At 47.6% G+C, this 13,764-nt stretch overlaps 1 protein-coding gene across 1 annotated transcript in view; it reads right to left on the bottom strand.

Annotated features, from left to right (window-relative positions):
- Positions 1-13,764, bottom strand: part of LOC135254071 (receptor-type tyrosine-protein phosphatase S-like) — a 254,574-nt gene that overhangs the window by 204,093 nt on the left and 36,717 nt on the right. Inside the window, exon 2 of the mRNA XM_064334022.1 lies at positions 3,106-3,189. The gene's annotated coding sequence lies outside the window, so the exon portion shown is untranslated. The remainder of the gene's footprint in view (positions 1-3,105; positions 3,190-13,764) is intronic.

Genomic DNA, 13,764 nt, shown 5'->3' with positions numbered 1-13,764 from the left:
ACTCTTGCCTGCTAATCTGAGTTTCCAGCCCCAAGCAAATTTCCAATATAAGATAAAGAAATACAGGTGATATGCACTGGCATGACGATCATCGGTTTTTCTTTCTTTTTTTTTTTGTTGTCCTGTTATTATTTTTTTTTATACGAATGCGACACACTACTTAAACGGCCTCCATTCCTGGAAAATCTAAAAAGGAAACACGCCTTTGATTCCCAAACACCATGAAATTATACACACCAGCGTAATAAAAACCCATTTCCTCCAGGACTTGAGGTTAATTTACATTTATTTAAATGCAACCGTAAATAATCGAAGCGTTCATAATTGAATAACGGTAATTTATTGCCGTTGCTTTTACGACGTGCGTTGCGGGTTGCTCAAAGCCAGCGCCCCCGGAATCTACGCGGCGCCTCGCGGACACGCTCCCGGCTCGCGGACGCATTTAAAAATCTTGTCAGACACTGCCGCACGCGGGCGGAATGTCCAGTCAAACAGAACGCCTCTTACGCGCAACAGTAAAAATTAATAGAGCTTTGTTTAATTGCGCTTTTAAAAAACGCAGACGGCAAAGCTCATCTCACACCCTTGCTCACAGCCATTCCAGTTTTTTTCCTTTTTTTTTTTCCTGCGCTTACTGGTTAGGAATACGGGTGAAAAATTATTCCTTTGTACACATTATGACAGACAGCAACAATGCAACCATGAACTAAGCACACACTCACAAACTAACTAAACAGATTAATACAAAACCCCCTGAATTGTATCATATTTCTTATTGTGATCAGCGATGATGTTACCACAGGTTAGCGATTCCCAAACCTTTTTACGGCCAAGCCTCCCTTTTGGTAATACTGTAGGACATTTTAAAACTTTTCTCCTGCATACACACACATACTGTGCTGCACCTTTTTCCCCTCAACCGTCACCTTAATTTTCTCATTATGAACACACAGCCACATCCCTTGCTTTCTGGCATGTTATCATACCAAAAAAAAAAAAGAAATCAAAATAGCATAATGTCCCGATGTGTGTGTGTGTGTGAGTGTGTGTGTGTTTGGATGGGCCCAAAAAACGAGGCATAAACCATAAACCATAAACCAAAAAAACGTGCTAAATATTCAATACGTACAGGCAAAATGCTCATTTCAAACGCATGCTTGTGAAATGCTGCCCATGCTGGACGCTGATAACTGTACTTCTGTTATCTGCATCACACCATACCCTTTGAAACGTGCTCTTGAACTCGCAGTTCAGCAGACGGCTGTCCAACACTTTAAGCCCCGATGACATCACTGCGCCCCCCCGTCCCCCCTCCTCTGTGACTCACGCAGCTCTGGGTCTCACGGAATCACCTCTCGCTTCGCGGCCCCCACCCCCCCCCCACAGTGTAACGCAGTTAAATGAGGCGGGTCATCGTAGCAGGGGTATTACCGCGGCCCCCGAATGCGCTCGGCACAGCTGCTCGCGCGCTGCTGTCTGCCTTCAGGCGGCCCTGCATCTGGAACGTCTGCCCTGCCGTCGCCCGTCGGGTGGGCATACATCACATTACATCACATTACATCACATTACATCACATTACATCACATGACATTACAGGCATTTAGCAGACGCTCTTATCCAGGGCGACTTACACAACTTTCACACAGCATTTTACACTGTATCCATTTATACAGCTGGATATATACTGAAGCAATGCAGGTTAAGTACCTTTGCTCAAGGGTACAACGGTAGTGTCCTTACCCGGGAATCGAACCTATGACCTTTCGGTTACGAGCCCAGTTCCTTACCCACTGTGCTACACTGCCGCCCTCAGGGCTGGGCGCTACTCGCCGTCGTCGGGTGGGCCTGGGCACGCCCTGCACCTACGCGCTTCCCGAAGTGCGTAAATAAAACCCCGCCCCCTCCTTGTAACACCACGAGAAACAAACAAAAAGGCGCGGAGAGTGAGCGAGCGAGCCGTGCAGTTAGAGGAAGAAGGCGGTCGGGGGGGGGGGAGATGCCCAACAAATGAAACAATCCAATGAGTTTCCAGGAAGGCTTCGCACGCGCGGTCAATTCTCTTTTTTTTTCGAAGGCCAGAGAACGACGGCAATCATCCCGGCACACGCACACGCGCACGCGCACACGCACACGCACACGCACACGCACACGCACACGCGCACACGCACACGCACACGCACACGCACACGCACACGCACACGCACACGCACACGCACACACGCACACACACACGCACACAGCACACGCACACACGACACACTCACACACGCGCACACGCACACGCACGCGCACACGCACGAGCACACGCACACACACACTCACACACACACATGCACACACACACACACACATGCACACACACACTCACACACACACACACACACACACAAAAAAACCCCCCAAAAAAAACAGCGAATTGGATCCTGTGAAAAAAAAAAAAAAGAATCTACACCGCTAAAGCGCTTCGACAGGTCAGTGACGGCTTCCCTCCTGTCGGTCGGTCAGAACTGACAGCGCAGACGGATCGGCCCGGCGAGGGGGCCGCCCGCGGGGCGGGCAGACTGCGAATGACGGGCCCACACGCGCGAGAGCTCGCCACGGCAACGGCGCGATGCAGTCACAGCACATTCCCGCCAGACTGCGCAGTCTGAGAGGCGCGTTTCTCCCGCCATGTTTCAGGGATTTCAAGCAATTCACTTCACTCAGGCCTTAGTTTGATTATATGCCAAAGTATTACACCGTCACATGCCAAAGATGTTTCTTTATTTAATACAAAATATGCTATTATTATTATTATTATTATTATTATTATTATTATTTTGTTGTTGTTGTGTTGTTGTGTTGTTGTTGTTAATAATAATAATAATAATAATAATAATAATAATAATAACAACAACAATAATAATAATATAATATACCAGTAACAGAAATTACATTTGAAGAATGATTAATAATAAGTTGATTTCAGTAAGCAAATGCAATTTTGGTAAATGTTTGAATATGAAAATGTCTGGGCTTGAAGCTAACCCTTTCTTGGGTTGCAAAAAAAAAAGGTTCACTTAAAACTAAAAGCAGGAGAACACTGGGAGCTTTAGCATTCCTTACCGCTTGGTTGTTTTCAAAACCTCCTTAGCTTCATATCTTCTGGCTTATTGGTTGTCTTCTTCAGTCAGATTGAGAACGGGACGCCTGTTGAGCAGAGGAGAAAGAAATATCAATCGAAGTCCCGCCCCCCTTTTGCCGAACTTCCTCCTCGCGCAGAGTTTGGACGATTCCGCTACGGCCCGGAGGGTACTCCAGTAAACACCGGCAGAGCTGAATTAACACTGAGCGTCAGAGTCAGTCGCGTGACGGAGGAGCACGGGGAAACCGTCCTGTAGCACGCAGACGCACGCCGACCTCTTGCCCTAAACACCTGCAGACTCACTGATGAAGAGGCTCTTTTTTTTTGGGGGGGGGGGGGGGGGGGGGCGGGGCGCCGGGGCGGCGGGTGACTCCGCATCGGCTCCAGGCTCGCCTCCTCGCTAATTTCTCCGCAGCTCAGTGTTCAGTCCCACGCTCACGGCAGCATCGGGGGCGGGGGGGTTGTGTTTTCTGTTGACTGAGCACAGCGGTTGGCTTATTGGACTGTGCAAATAATCGATGGTGCGGTTTCCCGACATTTCGTGAACACGGAGGGATGAATATGGCCGTGAAGAGCGGGGGGGCCGCGACTATTACTGTCACGGGGGGGGGGGGGGGGGGGGGAGAGCGCGTTTCCAAAATGAAGGATTTTCTCACGCGGGATAAAGTGTACATTTGTGGATTTATGGGTGTGTGTGTGTGTTTGTGTCCCCTTGTGTGGCGTGTGTGTGTGTGTGTGTGCATTTATGGGTATGTGTTTGTGTCCAGTAGTGTGGGTGTGTGTGGGTGTGTGCATGCATGTGTGTTTGCGTGACCATGATTGTGTGTGTTTTGTGTGTGCATTTGTGTGTGAGCATGTCTGTGTGTGTTTTGTGTGTATGTTTATGTGCGTTTATGTGAGTGTGTGTTTGCTTTGTGTTTCTGTGGCCTTGTCAGCAGTAGTTATCATACAACCCCCCCACCCCCTCCCCACTGCACCGACCCCCTCAACCACTACCACCCCCACCCCCACACACACACACACACACACACACACACAGGCAGCAGACAGGCCCCAGCAGCCTCTGGGGGCCCTGTTACCAGGACAACCAGCCAGCAGGCGGACACGGTTCCCCACCGTGATGGGGCCGCTTTAATTCGAGCCCATCCAATCATAGGAGCCCATGGGGGCAGGAGCACGTCCCTTATGGTTATGGGGGGGTGAGGGGGGGGGGGGTCACATTGGGGAGGGCCTCTGCACAGTGCTGACAGAATCACTACCAAGAGGAGTCAGAGGGGATATACAGTATTTACTCTCTGCACACACAGATACCCACACACACACACACACACACACTGACACACACACAACACACACTCTCTTTCTCTCTCACACACACTCACACAAACACACACACTCTCTCTCTCTCTCTCACACACACACACACACACTCTCTCTCTCTCACACACATACACACACACACTCTCTCTCTCTCACTCACTCTCTCACACACACACAGACACACACACACAAACCGCCACATCCCGTCTCCTGCAGCCCCAGAGCCTCATTAACGGGTCTCAGTACTCCCCCCATCCCCCCACCCTCCCCCCCCCACTGGCACCCAGCCCGCTAATTTATTAGGTAACGCTTGCGGTCGGCACCAGTAGCATCGCTTACAGTAAACGCACTTATTCGCCATCGCTGTGTAATGCTGCCTGGTGCTGTCACAGCTAGCCTACGTTAGCACTCAGGCTGCGCAGCGCGCGCGGCTGTCTCAGGACCGAAGGTGCTGCTCAGCCCGATCCGCACCCCTCGCTCCTCACGTGTTAAAACTCGACGCGGGACGCACTGACGCCCGCGTTCCCTCGCCTCGCCCGTGTCCCGGCGCGAGAGAGCGCCTGCTAAACGCGTGCAGCGTAACGTGATGTAACATGGCGGTTTTTTCCACCCCCCCCCTCCAGGACGAGGGTCTAGAGTCACACCCCGGGGGGGGCTGTGACAGGAGAGGACCGGGGGGGGGGGGGGGCTCCCCGTGGTGGGGCAGGGTGAGTCACCAAAAGCAGCGCGCCACGAATTCATTGATAATATATAAAGTTTTTTTTTTTTTTAACATTTTTTTTTTTTTCCTCCTTTTGGAGGAACGGGAGGACAGCTTGTTCGTGTGCTGACGTGAGCAGAAGGGATCGTGGCCCCGCGTGCTTTTTCGCAGGATGCTCATCGCGACCCCCCCCCCCCCCCCGCAGCACGTTTTGGCACGGGCCGCGCGGTCGCCGCGGAGACAGATGGCCGGACACCGGTGGCGCGCAGGGCGGGTTTTTAGCAGAGATGGTGGAGCCGCGACGGAAAGATGGTCAACTGTAACTCCGCCGTGAGCCAGGAGCTCTGACAGGGCGCCAGAGTTACCTTGTGTGCGGGTGGCGATTTTTCGCGCGATGGCCGCTCAGCCATCTTGAATTTCACACGTTTCTTGGGCCTGAATGGTTACCGTGTAAACAAGGAGACCGAGTAACACATTGCTCAGGACGGCGTCTCATGTCAGTAACCTTCGGGATCGATGTGTAATTGTGCTTTTTTTAAATTTATATGCGCAGCACTGCACAAAAAGTCGAGGACCGCCTTCTCCTTTATTGACTTTCCAGTGAAAGCAGCCATTAAGCGCAAGTTATTTATTTTTCAGTGTCGGAAAACGATGCAGCAAACGTATATTTGACACAAAAACCTCCACAACTACGTGCAATATTAAATCTCTCAGTATTTAGCGTATCCACCCTTTAGCCTTTATGACCGCTTCCTTTCGTTTCTGTTGACTTGCTCTGAGTTTTTCGAAGAAATACGCAGGGATATTTTTTCCACATTTCTGGTAAACACCTCCAAATTTCAGTCTTAGAAGTTCGTTGCATTTTCTGCTTCTCTCAATCCAGCTACTTTCAAACACGTTCAACATCTAAAACCTTACTCCACATCCTAGGTGTCCAACCAATCAAACGTTGTTTTCTGGAGGGTATTGCGTGACATGTTAATATCTGTTTGCATTTATCAGCCTTCATGACGCCTTCAATCGAAACCAAAGCACCAACTTGTTATTCAACCCAAAACTTGCACCGTGCTTGGCTGATGATTGTAGACATGGTCCCTAGGGTCTCTCACTGCTTCGACAGCGTACATACTGCCTTCTCTTACTCCCAAAACATCTCAAATTTACTCTCATCAGTTCATAAAACCTTACTCCACATCTTAGGTGTCCCGTTTCAGTGTGCTAGTGCCTTTTCTCAGAAGTGGCTTTTTGACAGCTACGCATTCTTCCAGACCCACGGCATTGAGTTGTCTCCTCTCAGTGGGAGGGTTGACAGAGACACCTGTGGATTTCTTCAGACCTGAAGCAAAAGTGGACTTGATTTTTCCCCCCTATTTCCGAAAGATAAAATCTTTGGGTTCTGTCTTTGCTACGGTAATCGTTTCGGTGGTCCACCAGTTCTAGAACAGAGTCCCATTTTCTCTGTATCTTACAAAAATCATCTGAACTCCAGTTTGGGAAAATCCTGTTTTTTTTTTTAACTTATTTTCCTTTTGACTTTCACCTTCCTTCATGCAGTTGAATGACTGTATCTAATCTCATCAGAGATAGCTCCTTTAGCCATTTTAGATGCACGTGACTAAGAAATCTGCAAGGCAGCTAAGGCGTGTTTGGGTAGTTATTTGTTTGATTGGAAGAATTAAGACTTAAGACTTACTGTGCTCAAAACAAAGAGTGGACAAATACTGATAGATTTGATAATTACATGTAGTTACACGTGGAATCTTTCCTGTAATTTTCTTTTAATTGTATGTTTCCTGCATTATTGACTGACACTGAGAAAAAAAAAATTGCACTGAATGGCTGAATCGACTGGAAATAGAATAAACAAAATGGCAGCCTCTGACTTCTGCACGGTGCGTAACTTATGTCTACACAAACGTTTTCCTTTTTTAATGAACAACTTCAGTGCACTGACACAACGCAACACCACAACCCGTTCTTCTTTATATTATTACTGTTGTTGCTGCTGCTGTTGCCAGTGCATTCAGTCCTTCATTTAGCAGAGTCTTATCCAGAGACGGATATAAAGGCAGAAAAACAGGAGTGCATCCAGCTGAATTATGGGATCTATGTCCTCCGACTGATTTTTTTCCGACAAACAATGGACCCTTTCAATAAGCTCCCATTCAGCCATTCATCTTTCCTCTGAAGGTCAGTCACTCAGTACATTTCCTTTTCTTCTTTCTCAATAAAGGTAGGGGGAAAAAAACACATCTATTGATGAAAGGATGGCACAGTGAATCCACACCTTCGCGTTTGCAGGTGTTAAAGTGAACCACATCTGTAGCGCTGTGGAGGAAGAAGACAAACAAAGAAAAAAAATTCCGGTCTAGGAATCTGAGGGGAACCATTTTGTTTCGATAGCCAGCTGTCAGGCTCATTTTCACCTTGCTGGTGCGCCTCCATGTGCACAGAAAATTTCTTTGACACCAGTTTTTTTGACACCGCCTTTGGCTCATAATGGAAGCCTGAGTATACCTTCCCTTCCCTGGACTCCGACTCTTAGGTCCGTCACAAACACAAGCAGCCTCCATGCATATATTATTATAATAACATAAAATACTTTACATTACAGGCATTTAGCAGACGCTCTTATCCAGAGCCATTACACAACTTTAACACAGCATTTACACTGCATCCATTTATACAGCTGGATATATACTAAAGCAATGCAGGTTAAGTACCTTGGTCAAGGGTACAAGTGTCCTACCGGGGAATCGAACCTAAAGATATAATTTTCAACAACAACAATCTAACAACAAACAATTAACCAACTACTACATCAGTCACAGCTTCTTATCACGCCACAGCTCTCAAGTCAGGCTCACACAGACATGAGTCTGAGGAAGACACTGCGTGCAGCTGCAGTGATAAACCTGCAGGCACCCGATCAACCAGCAGGGGGCGACACACACAGTGAGGCACTATCATCCTGTCTGTTGGAAACCCTCTCCCATCCCTGGACAATGTTACAGCAAACACAGATACACATATTCGTATACGCTCCCATTCGTACTAGAGAACAGTGCCTAAATGGGAGGATCCACCCAGCAACCCACATTTCCTGATACTGATGAAACAACAATCATTGAATTATAGTAGCATAATCAACAAGTTCATATACTATTAATATTATATGAATAATGTAAAATAGCAGGTCATCAGCAGTTTGAAACTGTCAGTTAAATGAGCTCCTGTCTCATCCCTGCTTTGTAGAAGTAAGTCACTGTGGCCTCATTGTATAAATGTGACAGTCCAAACCACGCCTAGCTCCAGAAGTGTCCTAGATGGGGAAAAAACCCTTTAAGGTGTGAGGTCACAAAGGTGTGGTTAGAATGTTCTTTAACTGAACATTCTAATGCTGATGTCACAATCGCCACTGGCAGTTGAATGCAATGGAGTTCTAGAACACTTAGAAGACTTAGAAGTTTGAAAAAAAAAGAAAAAAAATGTACTCTTCAAAGGGTGAATTTACCATAATAAGCCATTTCAGGCCTGTACTTAGGAGCACAAACTACTGCAGGTACGTAGGCTCGTAGGTCTACGCCCAGGTGTTCATTGTGAGCTTCACGTGTTCAGATCTCCCCTCAGACAGGTAAGCAGCCATCGCTGTTACCGCTTTGCCTCACCTGACCCTCGGAGAGCCACAGTGGCACAGTAGCCTTCCTGGGATTCCAAAAATAACAAGAAATCAAACTCAGGGGGAAAAAAACGAGCTTATGAGGCTGGGATTTCAAGGACGCTGGGACTGAAGTCAATTACATCTGTGCAGGTACAGGTACCCTGCCCCCCCCAAAGGGAATTCCTTTCCAGAACAAAAGGTGAAATTTTTCTTCAATGAAATTGCTAAAAAAAAAAAAAAAAACTTCCTGAATGTTATGTTACTTCAGTAAATAATAATTACTTAAATATCCACAGCAAAAAGGTGACAGTAACTTGCTGTAAGTGTGAGTGTGCATGTTTGTGTATGTGTGTGTATATTTGTGTGTGTGTGTGTTTGCGTGTGTGTGTGTGTATATTTGTGTGTGTGTGTTTGCGTGTGTGTGTATTTGTGTGTGTGTGTGCGTGTGTGTATGTGCATGTGTTTGCATGTGTGCGTGTGTGTATATATGTGTTTGCGTGTGTGTGTGTGTGTTTACGTGTGTGCGTGTGTGTATTTGTGTGTGTTTGCATGTGTGCGTGTGTGTTTGCATGTGTGTGTGTGCGTGTGCGTGTATGTGTGTGTGTATATGTGTTTGCATGTGTGTGTGTGCGTGTGCGTGTATGCGTGTGTATGTATGTGTTTGCGTGTGTGTGGATGCTGACACACAGCGGCAGGAGTAATTTACTTTATTATTGCTGTTATCTCCTGGCGTGGGGATTTGCGGATGGCGAGCCGACTCTGACCCCCGCAGGCCCGGGGCAGGGCGGGGCAAAGCCGGGATCATCCCGTCTAATCCTCCCTCATTAACAACGAGCCCCGCGATAGCCAGCCGCCACCATCCACCCGCCGCCCCGCGGTGGCTAAATGGCGGCTCTGATGCCAAATTTAATAAAATTACTACCCCCCCCGCCCCCCACTCCACCACGATCCCCCCATCCCCAACCCTGATCATCGCTTCCTCTGTAAACAGCACACCCACACAGTAATAACCAGGAACAATAACACTGATTATAATAATAATAACTATTACTGAAGTGGGGGGGGTGGGGGAGGGGCAGGGGGGAGGATGGGGGGCGGGTGGGGGTGGGTGGGGGCATGTTTCATTCGGTAATGATAATTGAGGGTTTTCATTGGGAAATGATGAGCTTTCTATGGAATGAAAAAGGGGGGCATGGCGCTCCATGTCACGGACATCCCGCCACCTTTGTTGCGGGTAAAAGCTGCGGCAGCTCAATCCCGACCGTGATTGACAATTTTATTCATTAATGAACTCTCTCTCCCGTTCTGCGACATCCTTTTCTCAGCAGTCAACTGTCTCTGTGGGGTAGGCCTTCTGCTAGTCTTTTCTTTTTTGTCTTATGATCAAGCAGGCAGTTGAACCCAGGACAGGAAGCTACAGGAAGTATGTTACATAATAAGAATTTAAAAATATATTCAAGTGAGCGGAGAACGGAAGCAGGTTTTCTTTCTGTTTTTTTTTTTGCTTTGTATTAAGGAGAAATGAATATCTTTTCGAGATGGATATTTCAACAGGAAAGTAAAACTCGAAACCTAGACCCAGGCGAATATATCCTGTACTCCAACTACTTTATAACTCCAGATGTGAATCTCAAAAATCCTCCCACGCAAATCTCGAGAATGTTCAGCGAGATATGTTGGCAAACCAGAAAGATAAACTGAACGACAGGATCATTTTGTTTTGAATAATACAGGTGACGAGCAGCACAGAGGTGGAGTCTTTCTTTTTAGTATCCCATAGGTATGTGTGCGACATAGCTCAGGAGGTAAGATCGATTGTCTGGAAGTCGGAGGGTTGCCGGTTCAAACCCCGCCCTGGGCGTGTCGAAGTGTCCTTGAGCAAGACACCTAACCCCTAACTGCTCTCCCCTAATTGATGCCTCTCTGAATGAGAGGCATCAATTGTAAAGCGCTTTGGATAAAAGCGCTATATAAATGCAGTACATTTACCATTTAAGTGAACGGTGTGTGTGTGTGCCCTGACAGGGTGCATTCATGCCCCAATGCATGCTAGGATAGGGGCTCCAGCACCTCCCTGTGACCCTGACCAGGAATTAAGCAGGCATAGATAATGGATGTATGGATGGATGGATGGATGGACTGATGGATGCATAACATCGGTGAAATGAACATTTTGTTTAAACGCGCAAACGCGTTCCGCTCTGGTCTAAACGGGGTTGCGGTGTTTAAAGCGACCGTTTTCGACGGCGGGCCGCGGGAATCCCGCGATGCTCCACGCCGCGGCGAACGGCGAGGTTAGCGGAAGGGACCGCAGGTGTCCTTTTCCCGGCGCCTTCTCATCTCGGCCCGAAAAAAGAACTCTCGGCGGGGCGGGTCCGTTTAAATAAATCATACGGCAGCACCGCCCCCCTCCTCTCCCTCCTTCAGCCAATTAAACATTGAAGTGCGTTTAGCGCGGGTGGGCTCGGGGGGGGGGCCCCCGGGGGTAACCCGAGATGGTGGCGGTTTTGGCGGGCGCGATATTCGCTCGGCTCCGCGCCGCGTCCCAAGGACTCTCTCTGAGTGATGGCGCCAGACAGACAGGCAGCCGCGCCGGGGTGGCAGAGGTGGAGGGTTTCTTTTTTTTGTTTTTTTTTTTTACTCCAGGAGTAACTGATATACGCGGCCATTTTTTTTTTTGTTGATACATTTCTTTCTGTATCTACTCTTAAATCCCCCCCCCCCCTCCCCTGCTACCCCTCCTGTACCCCACCCACCTCACTTTATTTACATACTGTCACTACAGTACAACCCGGATTGTTAGTCCTTCGGGAATGTTATCACTGGTGTTGTTAATAGACAGAGAGAGAGAAAGAGAGAGAGGAGAGGGGGTGGAAGGAAAGAGAGATGGGAGAGAGAGTAGAGGTAGTGGGGAGAGGGGAGGGGGAGAGAGAGAAAGAGAGAGGGGAGAGAGGGTGGGAGGAAAGAGAGATGGGAGAGAGAGAGTAGAGGTTGTGGGGGAGAGGGGGGGAGGGGGGTGAGAGAGAGAGAAAGAGAGGGTGAGAGCCTGTTTATACTGTCCTGCTCTGAATGACCTCTAGCTTTAAAAGGTGCCACTTCGGTCCCAGGGGTCACATTTGAAGCCAGACAGCAGAGAGAAGAAGAAGGACAGATATTGGGGGGGGGGGCACAGTGGACCTGGGGGGGTCCAGGTTTTCAGAATGCCTGTCTGACTGTGTAAGCTCCCCTCCTATGGCCCCCTCCCTTACAGAAAGGTAATAAACCGTGAATATGTAGATTTAAAAAATAATAATAATAATACAAGGGTAAATATGTAGAATATATTCAATTCACAGCAGTGTGTAAAAAGGACAGAACAGAATTGAATATATTGGAAAACTGTACTAGCACCACTCTCAGCAAAACCCATGTTAAAAAGCTCACAAGATTTTCTGAAAAAAGAATTATCCATGCATGCATGCATCCATCCACGTATATATACATACATACATGCGCACAGTACATGAATACATACATATGTAGAGAAAAACACATTGAAGCTTCGCACGAGGACTCTCTCTCATTAAAAATGAACCACAAGCTAAATGAAAAGGTTGACAGTAAGTAATGCTGTTGTTACGGTAGGGGCAAGGTCATGTCAATGTTATGGAATGACAGGGTGGGACTAGAAAGCGCCAATAGACAAGCGGTGTTTCTATTTACAATAGTGACAGTGAACAAGTGTGTAAGTGCGCAGTGTGACAGGCATTACATTACAGGCATTTAGCAGACACTCTTATCCAGAACAGCTTTATGTAGCATTTGCCATTGCATCCATTTACACAGCTGGATATATACCGAAGCAATGCAGGTTAAGTACCTTGCTCAAGGGTACAACGCCAGTGTCCTACCTGATAATCGAACCTGTGACCTTTAGGTTACAAGACCAGTTCCTTACACACTATACTACACTGCCTTCCCCAGATAGGAGGCTGAACAAGCAACACACAGTAGGGAAAGGGGGAAAAGGCCACTAGCACAGGTGTTTCTTCCACCCACGATTGAGCCAGCTGATTTCACTAATTAGTTCTACCCAATTAGCAAATCCAGGCAATTGGAAAACAAAATGCTGGGGTGGACTTGTGCTTTCTAACCCTGGATTTTCCAGCTCGAATTGACCAGTAGTGGTGCCAAATCGAAGAACTTAATGTAACAAAACTTAAAGCTAATAATCTCACAGGGTAGAGTCTAGAGAAAAAGATCTTTAACAACAGAAACCTAACAACACTAATTACCCAAAAACCAAAACACAGTGGTGTGGGTGGGCCTCACCCCAAACCAGGTGTTCTTTATAGAGATCAAACCCACCTGAGTGAATGTACAGCCTACCCTCAGCCCTGACTGCACAGTCACAGAAGTCCTCCATTTTAATAGGCTGCTCCTGCTGAGGCTTCTTCCCGCCATTATGTTGAGAAATGCATCCTAATTGGTCCTCGTGGTTTCATTTTATCAGCCCATATGCGTTACATTACATTACATTACATTACATTACATTACGATCCCTCTCGCAGGCACTCTTATCCAGGCCGTCCGTCTCATAAATAAAAATGCCTCCTGCCCCAACAGAATCCTCCCGAGGTTCGTTATTTCGAACCATTTACCGCGAAGCCTTATCGGGATGTTCGCCGCGACACCGCCATCTAACCTCATCATCAGTGAAGTAAAAGGGCCGCCTGCCTGACTGGAGGCTTTCACAGCCTGATCCGACACGAAAACTTCAGCCCGAGCAAAAAAATGTAAAAAGCGAACCTCCTTACATTTGCTATTACAGCCAGGAGAATTACAGACGTGGAGGTCACCACCACGCCCGTGTTGCCACCTTTGGAAAATTAACATGTAAACATATACAGATATATTTCACATGACGTTCTGTATAGACGTTATATTTAGCTGAAACAGGAAGCAAAGACACCGAGAGGT

The sequence above is a fragment of the Anguilla rostrata genome, chromosome 4, assembly GCF_018555375.3.
Source record: "Anguilla rostrata isolate EN2019 chromosome 4, ASM1855537v3, whole genome shotgun sequence".
Lineage (NCBI taxonomy): Eukaryota > Metazoa > Chordata > Actinopteri > Anguilliformes > Anguillidae > Anguilla > Anguilla rostrata.
Note: the sequence above shows the minus strand (reverse complement) of the source record. Positions and strands in the feature narration are given on the sequence as shown.